The 13,242-nt window shown below is 39.3% G+C and overlaps 1 long non-coding RNA gene across 1 annotated transcript in view; it reads right to left on the bottom strand.

The window, feature by feature from the left end:
• Positions 1-2,175: 2,175 nt before the first annotated feature.
• Positions 2,176-13,242, bottom strand: part of LOC311440454 — an 83,244-nt gene continuing 72,177 nt past the window's right edge. Inside the window, exons 9-11 of the long non-coding RNA XR_014695429.1 lie at positions 11,509-11,643; positions 3,767-3,969; positions 2,176-3,337 (exon numbers count right to left, since the gene is read on the bottom strand). This is a non-coding gene — a long non-coding RNA (uncharacterized lncRNA). The remainder of the gene's footprint in view (positions 3,338-3,766; positions 3,970-11,508; positions 11,644-13,242) is intronic.

Genomic DNA, 13,242 nt, shown 5'->3' on the forward strand with positions numbered 1-13,242 from the left:
CAGCCCTGCGTGCGGGTGGGTCGCTGCACACTGCGGGGACACTGCCACTGCTGATGTCAAGTACGTACCCAGCGGCTGCAGAGCGACTGAGCGATGCGTTTGTGCGCTGCCACTGTCTCTTAGTCATCCAAGGCAACATAATATTTTCAACCTGTTCCTGTTCAAGTCTAGCGTAGAAGCAACATCCTGACACAGGTATACGAAACTTCAGCCGGGAGTATCTGCTTGCAAATGAAAGCGCTGGTGCTAAAAAGCAGACCGACTTCCCTCTGACAGGCCGACTGGTAAATCCAGTCTCGGCAATCACAGCCCAGGTGTACTTTAACCACATCGCCACCTGTGGGCCTTCTTCGTTTCTGCATCCCCGGCCGGAGCTGGACCAAGCAGAAGGGTGCCCAGGAATCAGCTAAAATTAAAGGGGAAAAAAAAAAAAAAAAAAAGTCTAGCTAGGAAAACGGACTTGGGAAGATAGGATATCTTATATTTTTATGTATATATAGAGAGAGCCAATAAAGTATTAAAATTTGAGTAGCATGAGAGGCACGATTCAGAAGTAGGGGAAAAGCTATCTGTCTATCAGCTGGAATATGTTCAAGATCAGTGCCTAAAGCAGACTGGGAGCTCAGGGAAAGCTTCCGGGGAGGAAGGGGGAGAGGACCAGTGTTGTGGTTAAAAGCAATGTGTTTTTTTATCATAGGTCTATGAAGTATATCATCTGGATGTAATCTCCATGTATACATTACATTTAAACATACTCAGCAGTTTTAGATTTGTTATTTAGGATCTGTTACAGTTTAAAATATATAAAGTAACAAGGCGTGCTACAGATAATCAACAGTCACTGACAGCCAAGAGCACGAGAACAGAGCAAATGCCAAGCTAAAATAAAATCTAAGTTGTCTAATTATCTGAGCCTGTAATGGCTGGAAGCTACCACATTCAGGCTCTGGAAGAACCATCAGGACCTCTCCTTACTGGGAAAGATATTCTCCCAAGAAACTCTGCCATAGGCACTAAAATGTTTACTCGTCTTAGAACCGATAGTGATACGAAAAATGGGAATTACCTTCTCAAGGAGTAGAGTTTTAAATGGTTTAATGACATTTTCCAAATGCCATTACAAGGCACATATCTTTTCCTGAAATCTAATCTTCACTAATTTTTGTGATTAATTTTAACAGAGGAAACCTTAACAGAGAGCATTTTGCAGAGCAATATTTTTCTAATTTTTCTTTTGTGTAGCATCTGCTGTTGCTGTGCTGTCATCTTCGTTATGTTTTTCATTGTCTATGTGCCATAATGTAATTAGTTAGTTCAACATCATCTGTGCTATTAGATGAGATGTTTCTATGGTAAGTTAACATAGTTCTGTGTAATTGGTAGATTTCAGCAGTAGGCATGAATGTATCCATCAACTTTAGGTCGATTTGAGTCCGCAAGATTTAAATTCACTTGGCATACATTATCCTCAAAGACTGTTAATTTTGGCTGAATGGATAAAAAACACAATGCAGAAGAAAATCTGGCTGCTTATATTGTGGTACTGTTGGAGTCAGGGAAAGGAAAGCATAAAATTGCTGGCATAGTAGTTGCAATCTGAATGTCTGGAAAATGTTACAGCCTGTGATCCAAATCATTCTTAAACCTAGACACGCCCGGGAGATAGCAGGTAGTCCAGAATTTACCAGGGTTATCTCTCCATTCATGAAAGGAGACTTGCTTCTCCCCCTAACTACGGCATTCCTATGGGACCTCAACTGTCTTTTCCTGTTCTCATTAGAGAGAAACACTGAGGCTGCTGCTTTGTCTTGAGATCTTCCACGTCGCACTTTGCTAGCCTTTGTGTCTCACAAGCTACACCTTTTGAACAAACAATTAGACTTAAAGCCTCTTACCCCAGCCTCTTTGGAAACAGTGAGGAAAAATCAACAGCCATTTCTTACTTGAAAGTAATACATCCTTATATTAGCAGAAGATCTTCCATTTTAGGGTCTTAAACATTTAAAAATGTGACTGGATTAAGTCAGATACCCAACGATGCGGGAGAGTATGCACCTTAGTAGAAGCTGGAAGGAATCCTGGACGGCTTTACTCTCAGCATTCTCTTCCAAACAGTAGACTGGACTGTTTGCCCCAAAGAGAAAGATAACTCACTCTTAGAAATATATGTATCAATTTTGACTTGCTTATAAATACTTTATTTAGTACAGTGAGTAACTTTATTTACAGGAACCCAGTACCATGGAAGATAATTAGTAAGCATGATTCACTTAGGTAAGGGCTTGCAAGACCCTTTTATCATCGCTGTATCCGTAACTTAGGACAGGAGCCAAATAATATAAATGTCAGTAACTATAGATATATATTTATATTAACAATGAAGTCCACTTTAGGAAGAGCTAAGTCTATATTTGTAATGACCTCATACAGCAAAAATTACGTTCACTAATCTGTCCTGTGTACATCCCCATTGGACGAATTGATATATTGCCATGAGCCATCAGTAGCAGGAAAGCCTGAAACTGAGTTTAAGTCAGAGACATCAGAGTTTGAACTTACATGTACTTTATGTTTTAAGTTAAAAGTCTTCAGATGCCGCTAGACCATGCATATAATAAGTTCACCATATAAAACAATCTTACAGTTGGAAATGCTGTGTGAATTTTGAAAGAGGGCTTTAAACTCCACAGTCTAATAAAACAAGGCACTCTTTAAGCAAATCAGTTACATTATTCTGATATTCTTAAGGGTATACTGGCAATTGAATTTTGTGATTGCATATCTGTAAAGTGTTATTTTGTCACCAATATAAACATGAATATTTTTAGGTTCAGATACTGCCATCTTTAACAAGAAAAAATTCCTTAATTTTGCAAATACTTAAAAATATAAAATCATATGGAACTTACCCTCCAGAGTAAAAGAATATTTTCTTCACAGATGCTTTTACAGAGCTTGTATTAACATGTTGCCACTGTTCGCTAGTCACCATAATAAATGTTCAGATTAGAGGATGGGACAGCACAGTTTGGTGCTGTTTGAAAACAGCAGATAGAAGTAGCAACTGAACTGCTTTAAACTTAGGGAACAAAAAAGACCCATTGGATAGGAATTAAAAAACAAAACAAAACAACCAAACAAAAACCCAAGCTAACTCAATTGACCAAAATGCTCTTACCTAATGCAGAGGTACACATTTATAATGCCATCATTTATGCTTCTGAACATACGTCATGTCTTATAATAATATGTTTTTGTTAAATCACCACCACATCTTTTCAATCAGAATTCACTTCAAAAAATTCTGCAGAGAAAGTCAGCTTGTCTTCTTTCCTGTCTGAGATAAGAAATCATCAAAACATATTAAATGTTTTCTACTCATAGCTGACTATTTATTTTCTTGTAGCCATTTTTAAAATTTCATTTGTCAAAGGAACATTTTTTTTAACAATGTAGCTGGGCTTGGGTATGGTTTCTGAAAGCAGTCCTATGCAGAATTTAGTAAAAACAATGCTCTGGAATAATTCATTACAATGAAAAATGGAAACTTTATTCTAGCCTTTATTAATTATTTAATTAAAGTAAGTTTAAATTTGCAGAAGAAAGTAGTTTTATGCCCAAGTGAATAAACAGCATGTTTAATGTTTTTGATGGCATTATCCACACATAATACCTTAATAATTGCATTGAAATACTTTTTAAAGACGTGTCCAGTAGCAAATCCTATGTCATTAGAGTATCTGCCACCAGGAAATGAGTTACTTACTATGAGAGAAGTATGTCTGATATCCTTGTGAAGTTCCCGTAACCTCTGAATGAGGCTGTAATTTAGAGAAGGGATCCACGACTGATTTATCTTCCATGTATTTTGCACCTACCCACAGAGCAGATGCTTGGGCTTCACTGAAATAATGGAGGAGCATTTACTTGAACCATTTTCTCCGTATGTCTTCAGGGGAAGTCTACAACCTAGAGTTTCAAAGGATTTTGGTGAATGATATATGATCGATGGGAAGGAGTAATTTCAGCTAATATGTCTGGATGTTTGTGATGATTGTTTCTGATAGAAATTTTGACATTAGCCATTGTTTCAAAGAGCTGAGAGAAAGTAAGATATGGAGTGAGAACTGAAAGGCACACATTAAAGGGATCTCCTCTTGAAGTTGTCTTTTTAATTTAAGGACTAGCAGCACAGTATGAGAAAATGGAGGGTTACAAAAATAAAGAGGAAGAGCAGCCTGGTGACTTGTGTCTGGCAGAAATGCCTCTATCACATTTGATTTGAAATTTACATAGATGCCAGTAGTTATGACACAACTGTCACTCTAAGTTCACTTAACTGGACATGAAACAATAATGACAAACAATCAGAATGACAGTTCTTCTATTCTGCAGTTAGGTTCTTCATATCTCAATTTTGCAACATTCCTTCTGTTCGCTCCGCCAGACAAACGCGCTTCTGTTATTATGATTTCTCTGTTTGACTCAGTGCAGCCTTGCTTTCAGGAAGAGTTGTACAAGTTTCTAAGCTTTCTATTCAGCTTTTTTTGTCATACCATTTATCAAAGCAAGGGTTTCTCAGTAAGTTTTTAACTCTTTAATAGTTATTTTGCTGATGTAATCCATTATTTAAAAACATTTTCTTGCATAAGACTATTACATTATTTTTCATACAAAAATATAGCCCTCTACTTTTCTTAAGTTGTTTTTCAGAACTGGAGTGACTACTGAACTCCATGACCATAACTCTTTTTATCATTCTACTATAATTCAGTAGCTTTTGCTGTCTTATAAACAATCTTACAATTAAGAGCTAATGTTAATGGAATAGATTGTTGTCATAGGATAATGGTTTCCTGCTGCTAGATAAATGCTGTGACAATGCTAGGACATTTATTGAAAGTAATAGTGAAGACAAAGCTAAGAGATTTATTTTTAAAGCAGGTGTCAGAGATCCAGTGACACCATTCTGTAACAATTGTTTTATTTCTATTTTACTAAAAGACTGATGAAGACGGAAGCGTTTTGTCTGATGTATGCAAGTGCAGCAAAGTGACAGTGGCTCATTTCACTGTTACTGAATAAGCTGCGTTGCACTTGGCTCAGGAAGAGATTTATTGTGCGACTCACCCAATCAGAAAGCAGCTTATCCATTAACTACAGCTTTAAAATATGTTGTATTTCTATGAACAAGATGGGTTTTGATGCTTTCTTTTGCAGAAGCAGTTAGGCATATCTCAGAGGAGGAGGGAAAATACCCTGCAGTGCCTGTTGCCCTGGTCCACCCAGAAGCTCCTCTGTCCTCCACGCCACAGGCTGAGGAGGTCAAACCTGTCCATAGCATGTTCCCCTTCCTCCCAAACCAATGGTTCCTTGTCTCCCTTCTGCAGTACAGGGTGTTGCCTCAGCATTAGCAGAGCAGAAATGGCAGCATTGTTCTCACCAGCATTGCTGAGCAGGGCATGTAGAGGGGAGTTCTTGACTAGTTTATTGTTTCCTCTGTCTTTGAGTTCACAGGATCTCAAGTTAAGAAAAATAAGCCCTCTTCCTTTTCCGTGACTCTTAAAACTGCTCACCCCTGCACACTCCAACAGAGAACTGTGAAAAGCAAAGCTTGTAAAGTGTCCTAGGCTCTCTATCTGCTCTTGTGGAATTGCAATAAAACACGTTGATTACCCCAAATATCTAGTTCCTACAGAAAGGGAGCAGACTGCCAGAGGTGCATAGAGTCCATTCAATTCAACAAGCTTTCTCCGGACAGGTACGCCCCAATTGCCTGGCTCAGGCCTCAACATATTTTTTGCCTGTTCTTTTGATCTGTACAGCACCTATTCCAAGTGGCAGTATTGTAGCTGTGATAGTTTAAAGATATCCCAAAAATAATAAAAAAATATGATTCCTTCCCACAAGCTCTGATCATTCCAAAACATCTTTAAAGTTCTGCTGTAAAACAGCATAATGACTTTATATGACCATAATGTCCCTGCTAGGATTTCCTTAAGAAACAAACTAATTTTATTAGTAAGACCCAAAGACCTTGATATCAAACCAGCAATTCATGGTTCCAGGGACTTACTCTCTAGCTGCTCGCAGCAGAGCTCTGCATTAACTTCTAAGGCCAGAGCTTGAAAGCAGTAAACAACTTTAACCTTCACTTGACCCCAGACATCTAACAAATAGGAGTTCAGTAAATGCATGAATTTCACTTTAACCCATGTGCAGGCACTCTAAGAACTTATTCACTCTTCATCTTCTGAGTTTTAAGAAAATTTTTCTTCCAATAAATGGGCATGTGTTACAGCACCAGAGCCAAAGAACCACCAGATGATGATGGTCCTCTGCTGAGCCTAGCTCTTCATGAAATGCAAGCACTGAAGGCATCATAGAGAAAAGCAGAAATGGGAGAGAGAGACCTGTAAACCAGACAGGATGAATCCTGGCAACTCTTGAGGTCCATGAGATCATCTGAAGAGCACATGGGCTGCAGAGCTCCAGCAAATACATACTCTTCCAACTAGATCCCTGTGGCTGCAGTGCATTAGACTTGGTCTTCTAATGCATCTACCTTCCAGTATCGGCCTCCTATCTGAAGTCTAGGATTCACAGGAAAGTTATAGGGGATGGAGAATTTCCACATCTTTAAAACATTGGAGTTACTTAAGTGCCTCCAAGGATGTGACTGAAAGTACTGTAAAGTCCTATTATTTTATCCAAATATTTGGTATATCTATTTAAAGTCACAACTCTGGAATCACGCTCTTTATACAAGTCTGCTTTCAATTTTTTTTTAGTGGGAATTTTTAGTTTTCCTGGTTAGGTAAAAACATTAACTCTTACAGATCAACCAGAAACAAATAAAAATATTTTCTTCCCATTTGCTATTTTATTTAAAAGTTCATTCTTCAATTGACATAATAAATGGCGAGGAGTTGTGATTTCTGCATTTTTTGGGATTGCAGCAGAGTAAGCAGATGTCTTCTTACCACATACAGAATGTGCTCAAAGAATCCTCCTCGATTCAAGGAATTACTACACCAATAGTGTACACCAAGCTGATAGGCTTCTCCATATCATACAGGACTGCACACAATCAATCACTATTTAACTTCCATACCACATATTGCCCCCACAGAGGGAGAGAATTCCCCATGTCAGGTATCCTATTTTAAACCAAATCCCCAGCCTCTTGCAGCTCTTTTGACTAAGGCTATGCATATCCTGGCTGGATCTGGCCCAGATGCTTTATTTCTACTGCATGAGATGATTAATTATGTGGTTTCTTTCTGTTTGTCTGATAGACGCTGAGGTAAGAGAGTGATGGTTGCTTAGAGCACTATTATTAAAAAGCTGCTTTTGATAGCCCTGAACAGGCTCGAGTTGTGTGCTACAACTAATCATAAAGCTGCTTACTTGGAAATGTAATGCTTGTTAATACTATACTGTACTTTTATAAGTAAACTCATTTTTGATTGGCTAGCATTTAAGTATAATCAGTAATTAAGGGTCAGCCATCCAGTAAACTCATTAGTTTACACCAATTACATTTGGTATAGTAACTAATGATTCCAAGGATCAAGCCATTTATTTCTAAGCTTTCAAAGTATAATTATTGTGTAAATCAGATAGAGTGTAAATCTTTTCCATACGTTTTGGTTGGTAATTGAGAAATAAAATGGTTTCCAAATGTATTCTCTGTCCAGTTTTTGTTCTGCAGTAGATCTCTCGGGGGACTCTTTAAAGTATATGGAAAAGGTGATGTCAACAGAAGTGTACGCTGGGCAAACTGAGACAGGATTAATTAATAGAGATGAAAGAGAAAAGCCAGCCCCTTGCAAATCATGGTCCAGGCCTCAACTTGGACATCACACCTTAAATGACAGTTTACAATCCTGAGCGTGAGTCACGCGGATTGACAAGTATTCAAAACAGAAGAGAATTAAAAATCCTTTATGTTTAATGTATAAAGGCTTTTCCAATATGCAGTCTTTAAGATGGTGTAATCTCTGGAGCATTTTGCTTTGAAGTTTAATATGTAGTTCCTCACATCCACATAACATTTTCAACACGTTAAACAAATTAGTCTCTGGTTACAGAAGTTTTTAGACGTTTACAAGTTGCCATTTAACTAAATTTAATATGTGCCAGCGAAGTTGCTCATGCACTTGTTCATTTAGAAAAATGCACTTTTGGAATGATTAATAAATAAACCAGCCTTTCCTATCCCTTCAACTTTGGTGTTTATTTGAAAGCAATCTACTTTAAAAAGACATTAATATCCCTAGAATTATTATTAGAATAATTGCTTTTACTCTTCTTGGAACACACATTTTTTCTCATTTCCCTTCAGCAAAGACAGCTTTCGACTCAGATATAAACTTCCTATTATTATTCTCCACTCCCCACCCCAAAAATGAAGAATAGGAATTATATACTTTTCACTAAGGAATAATTAATTTGTCTCGAGTATTAGAACAGAGAATTGTAGAATGACTTTGAATGGTAGTCTCTAAGGAGTAGCATTGTTTGTTCTCTTCGGTCTTTAATGAGCTTTAGTAAATGGCCAGGAAAAATTACCTTCTTTCTGTAATATGAGAGAAGCGAAGAATGAAGGAAGCTATAGAATCGCTAGGAGAAAAGGCAGCAGCCAAACACACACACACAGCCCCAGTACCACATCACTTCCAATGGCTAGTGTTTTCCTTTGGAATTGAGCACTAGCGCTCCAGTTTTTCCATTACAGTTAAAACATATAACATCCCTAATATTTTTGTAGGAGAGAAAATTCCTGGATGTCTCCCACACACTGACAGTGCCTGGCTTGTGTTGGGGGACAACTGCCTATAGCTGAACTCTGGAAATCATTCTGGCTTCCTCTGCTTTGGCATTGATTTTGTCTTTTAATACTCTTTAGTCTATTTTTGCTGTATTTCCACCTTTAAAAGCAATTTCCCTTATAGTGCCCCGGTCTGCTGCCCTGTCTTTTAGCAGACTTCTTTTCCTTCCACCTCATTTTCATTGTCACTCCTGTCCAGAACGCCAACTGAGGCAGCAGCAGCAGGTGCTTGTGTCAGCTAAGGATACAGACCTGTCACCATGGATAACGGGGGATGTCCAGAACCAACTTTTTCTTCCCTCCCTTCCAGCCTCCACATATTTCCTCACAACACATTCCCACAGTTGGACCTACAGAAGCCAAGTGAGACCAGCGCAAGCTAAAAAGACCTGCTGGAGTGGGGCTCTCCATCTCCTCGGAGCTGTTCCAGTTTGTATGGAATAATTAAACATTAACTGGATTGCCATGTGTGCTTGCTCTCAAAGCATTACTGAGGGCAAGAAACCTGGGTCCTGTTCCCCCTTTCCAGTGAACATTTCCATGTTTTGTATGAAGTGTTTCTTGGGGCAGGGCCTGACACTCCCACTATGTGGCTGACAAGTCCAGCACAAGCTTCCCACTGAAGGAAGGAGTCAGGACACAGTCCTTTCAGAACAGCTGATAATCCCTTGGGTAGAGTGCTAAATCAGGGGGTCGAGAGATTGAAGCCCAAATCGCCCTGGGCAGAGCTGAATACAAGCCTCCTGGATCTCAGATAATAGCGCCAGCCAGTAGGCTGGACCACAAAAGCATGTTAGAGGAAGAAGGGCACAGGAGCACAGAGGTGAGACGTGCAGAAGGCAGCAGCACTATCTGTCATTGTTCTGTGGGAAAGACCTGGCATGGGTGTCCCGTTCCTAGAAAGAGGCAGAGCAAGTGTGGTAAGCAGGTAAAGTAACGCACAGCATTGCAACACCTTTGTCTGATCATGGCTGCAGATCATGGGAGGTGTTCTCATGGCAGACATCAGATTGCTGGCTGGGGCTCAGGGTCACGAGCTACGTGAAGAGAGATGACGAGCCTGGGGAGAGCTGCCTGGACCCATCCCAGACAGTTAGGGAAAAGATAAAAGTAAAAAGCTGCTGCCAAAGTAAAAAATCATTTCCCTCTTTCATGGGCCCTCTTCAGTGCAATTGTTAGAGAAGAATAAATGGAGAAAGATGTTTGAAAGAGAGATAGGAGACAGAGAGGACAGGACTAGTAAGTAAGGCAGAAACACTGGAAAGAAGACAAAGAGGAAGAAACATAAGAAAGCAACAGGAGGATTGGAAGAACAAAAGGGAAAAGGGAAAAAGCCATGGCAGACCAAATCACTTCTCCTCACATTGCCTCAATCTTCTGGCAATAAAATGATAACAGTAGGACAATCACGGAGCATTTCAGTGACTTTGAAGTCCGTAAATATTTAGGAGGCATTTAAGTGTCCCGTTGATCAGGACTGTGTTAGAAAGAAAACAATAGAACTTCAGAGACTGTTCTGACAAGTCTGAAGCACTGCTGTCAGGAGGTAACAAAGGAACAGGACTTAGGTGTTTAATTTCTTGTGTCTAACCAAGTATTAAAATCCACACCCAAACTACTTATGCTTTTTAATAGTAGAAAAGATTGTGCCTATTTCAGACCAGCAAGAGCACATAGTTTAAAGCATGCAGCCGCTCTTTCTTCAGAAACAACCTACTGTGACTCCTATAATTTATTCCTCCCAAGATTCATTTGAACATCTGCAGTATCATTATTTGAGTTTGTTATACTATTAGCTTTAAAATTTTATAAGCCGTACAGTAGGATAGGAGACAAGTTGAAAAGTTAAGGAGGGTTAATTTAGAAGTTTTAAAGCAAAGCTATTTTTGAGTTATACAAGTGCAAAAAAGCATCTGAATCCAAACCTCCATGGTTACATTTAAATAACTCAGAAACTGCTGAAAGGATTTTCTTCAAACTTCACTCAAGACAAATCCCTCTGGGCTAAGACCAAGCATGAGAATTTAACTCAAAAGGTGATTGTTGTCTGAAGGGTTTTCTTTTTCCTTTTTTTTTCCCCTCCTTCTGCTTATTTTGTTTTCAGTGTTCTAAAAAAATAATAGCACTGAAAAATAAGGGCCTGGAGTGTAACTGTTTCATATCCATTTTATCATTAAAATAAGAAAAATGCTGTTCGTAAACTACCTTTTTATTAAAACCAGACCCCCTGCTCTGCCTCTAGCCATTACCAGCAGCCTTAGTACCCACCTCTAGCAGGCATTTGCTGTAACTGGGTGGCTCAACAGAGAAGCACGGAGCTGTACTCCCAGCTCCATCTGCAGCTTCTTTGCATGCCTCAGCAGTTCGGTGCAGCTCTAATACTACCCTAAATGGACAACTGAAGATTCCCCTTAGCAGGAAGTCTTTGGAGAGCTGAGAACCAGCAGCTCTGCAGCACTCCTTCCTTTACTTCCCATCCTCAGTTCAAGGGAGGTGAAGCACACTCTATACCTGCAGGCTGACCTAAACTAGGTTTTAATTTCTCACCAGTACACGATTTGGAAAGCAGAAAGGTAGCTTGAAGTCATGCTTTTCTCAGCTCACTGACTGCGGACTCCATGCATCTGGCAATCTCATTCATTTTTCCTCCTTACAGTCGAGACCAGGAGACTTACCTCCTAGTCCTGTAGCTGCAGAAACTCCTCTAAAGGAAGAATCTGAACAATGAAGATGGAAACTTCTGTTTTACTTCTCAAAGTCTTTGAGGTCCTCTTTAAAAGCAACATCATGGGTCCTGGTAGCATGGTTGTCTGGATTAAAAAATAAATAAATACATAAATAAAAGCAGCAGCAGAAGAAGAGCAAGAACAAGACCAAGAGAGTGTTTTTGTTTTGTTTTGTTTTGTTTTGTTTCTTTTTTTTTTCTGTTCAACTCTCTCCCACATTTTGTTTTGTTTTCTACAGATTGTCCCAGGGCAAACAAGAGCCTTTCCCACCCCTTTCCTTTCCTCCTATCCAGCCTTGTTTCTGATTCTGGCATCACCTCCCACAGTTACTCACTCATTTGTTTGTTTGTTTTTCCATTTGCAACTTTTGCCCCCTCCAAAGAGCTGGCTTGCCAGCGAAATTACAGTAACTTATTTCATTTCAAATGCATTCAGAAAGGCATTTGAATTGTTCCTTTTCATTTAGAGCAACATCTAAATTTGGAACTTGTAAAAAAAATGATGGGGAAGATTTGGAATATGTTTGCTAGAATAATTCATTACACTTAACCCAAGCAACTCAGATATATGCGGAAACAGCTTCCCTTGTCTATCCTTCACATCCATGACCTGGACTAAAAGCTACTTTGGGCAATGTCCAACTCATTGTTTGTGGCCCTAACACAATGCGGCTTGCAAGCTGCAGCAGTACTGTAATACCTAGGGATTTGTTTCAGGAGACCCTGATTTGGGAAACAAAAAACATGTTTCCTGATGACTGCTGACACTGAACGGTGGGAAGTACGGCTGAAATGGGCATAGAGAGGAGCATCAGAAAGCTGAAGTCTAGGGCTCAGTTCTTATTTGTTCTCATTTTGGGGAAGTCTACTCCAGCAAAACAGCCTTGAAGTTAGTAACAAGTCATGACAGCTTACAGAGGGGCGAGCAGCTTCTGGAAGCTCCCTGCTGTACACACTACTGCAGCAGGCAAAGCCTGGCAAAACTTGAACAAACGGAGAAAGTTTTTAAAATAGAATCATAATATTTAAATAATCAAGAAGCTTTTCCATTCATAAATGTCCCATCTGCTCTCCACTACCAAACTTCTGGGGTATCATTTTTCAGTCAGCACATGGCACTCAGCACTTTAAGCTGTCTGCTACTATCTCATTCATACAGCTTTTTCATTGTGGGTCAATATTATCTGACTAGGTTCAGATTAAATCTTAATACACTGTTCACCTGGAAAACACCGACTCCAAGCATATTGAAAAGCTGCAAATATAAACAGTGCAGTTTCCATGGATGATGACATATTAAAATGTATCCCAGAAGCAAAACTAGCAGGAAAAAGAAGAATGTAAAGTTATGGTCACAAAAGAGAATGTCCTTCATTTTCAGTTGATTTTATGTTAGAGGACAAATGAATGTGACAAAGAGAGGAGACGCCTGTCTGTCCCCTTACTCCTGGATCTGTGTCAAAGAAGATTTTGCATCAGTCGTGATAAATTTAGGCAGAGACATAGCAGATCCAAATATTGTACAGGAAGATGTGAAATGAGGAAGAGTTCAGTGCAGTTCAAGGATGGCAGGGTATAATGAAGGCAAATGGAAAGCAAGAGCTGAAACAGAAAGAGCTGAGCTGAAGGAACCTGATATGAAGACACTAGTTTAATTAATAAAGACAGGCAGGCCAAGCTGAAC

This window comes from Aythya ferina (genome assembly GCF_964211825.1).
Source record: "Aythya ferina genome assembly, chromosome: 8".
Lineage (NCBI taxonomy): Eukaryota > Metazoa > Chordata > Aves > Anseriformes > Anatidae > Aythya > Aythya ferina.